Consider the following 1,816-nt stretch of genomic DNA (forward strand, 5'->3'; position numbering starts at 1 on the left):
AGGGTAAAAGAAATAGACCAAAACGATCAGGTTAGCCTGGTCTGAGTTGGTGTGATTCCTTCCCTGCAGCCAAGCCACAGGGGAACTAAGTCATGATTGGAAACCATTTTATTTTATTTCATTGCTATGAGAAGTCATTTCTACAGCAACCAGAAAATAACTGAGCTCCTTACAACATAGTATAGTTTCTGTAAGAGGAATCATGGCAGCATAGATTGCCATTTATAACTAATGGTGTTATTTCTCCAACCTGGGTAACCCTTTGACATTTCCCATGTATTTAATGGAGCCCAGATCTCTGCCTAGCTGGAATTGTTACACCAGCCACTAGAGTTTATCAGATTAGCCGATTTAGGCTGAAAGAGATGCTCAGTAAGTGGTGTCGAACAGACAGTGGGACTCCCCTTGCACTGGGCATAACCCAATGGGGCTACTTTAGGTTTCTCTATTCTTTTAGGTATATTTTAGAAGACAATCTACTACTGTGTTGATTTCTGACTCAAAAAGGAAAACTCGAGGACCTGAGCGTTCTAGAAACCATCTTTGTCTAGAGATAACTGTGTTTCAGACAGTTAGTTTCAGAAACTAGTGGAAATACTCCATTATCAGCATCATCAAGAAACATTAGAAGCATTTAGAAACCATGATGATTTCAGATACGGCCACAAGAAAGTGAAGATTCAACTTGAAAAGCATGTATTGAGCATCTAGGCTGTTCAGAGTTGATCACTTTTGATTTGGCTCACGCTGTTCACGTGTTGACACCTGTGCTCCTTGCCATGACCCCGCGCACTATGTGCTCTGTGTGACCGATGAGGAACCCAATGCTCAGCGAGGTTGGGTGAGTTGCTTATCGTCAGCAAGATCTAAAGGACTGAGTCATCAAATTTGGAGCCTCCACGACCTCCCTCATCTCTCTTCTGCATCACTCTGTAGGAAGTGCCCCTCGGAGATCTGGGTCTAGCTCTGCTGGTGTGGTTTCCAAACTGGCTGCCCATCAGAATCACCAGAAAAGCTGGTCAGACACAGGGCTCTAAGCCTCTCAGAGGCTCTGATTGCAGGGGTGTGGCATGGGCCCCAGCGGTCTGTGTTTTGCATCTAGCCTAGACCAGCCCCAGAGCGAGTGTCAGATTGCGGATTTTCCAAGCAGCTGCCTTCACACAAAGCACCGTGAGGTAACAGGTATGAAGTACTCTCGTTCTTGGTCCTATTTCTTGCATATTTGGTCCGATTCAAGACAGTAGCACTTTGGGTGTTTAGCATAACCCTTCCCCATTTGATAAGTAAATCATGAAATGGGCGGCAAGCGAGAGCAGTGGAAAGCTCGTTGGTTTTGCCAGGCACCAGGAAATGGACCTAGCCACCTCACCCCTCTGAGATTCACTGTCTGCATCAGTAAGCACGGGACTTAGAGTCACCACTCTCCAGCGGGATGACGAGATTCAAATAAAATAATACATGTGTTCATGTTAATAGCCAACATTTATCGGAGCTGGAAGTTTAGGGGGTTCCGTAGCCAGACACCCCAGATTCATCCCCAAACACCCTCTCACTGGCTGTCAACTAAGGGGAGTTACTTACATCTCTGTGCCTTGCTGTCATTATCTGTCAAATGGGGAATAATAACACTAGTACCAACTCACAGGCTCTTGGAAGAACCGAATGAATTAAGCTATCCCATGTTTAATTCAGATCCTAATTTAATCTCATAAGGACTTAATAAATATTAACTTGTAGGTATGCAGGGCATATGTATTCTCATTTAATATTCGCCAACACTTTTGAGATAGTCACTATTAGTTTCCCCATTTTACAG

Source organism: Ursus arctos, unplaced genomic scaffold (assembly GCF_023065955.2).
Source record: "Ursus arctos isolate Adak ecotype North America unplaced genomic scaffold, UrsArc2.0 scaffold_6, whole genome shotgun sequence".
Classification (NCBI taxonomy): domain Eukaryota; kingdom Metazoa; phylum Chordata; class Mammalia; order Carnivora; family Ursidae; genus Ursus; species Ursus arctos.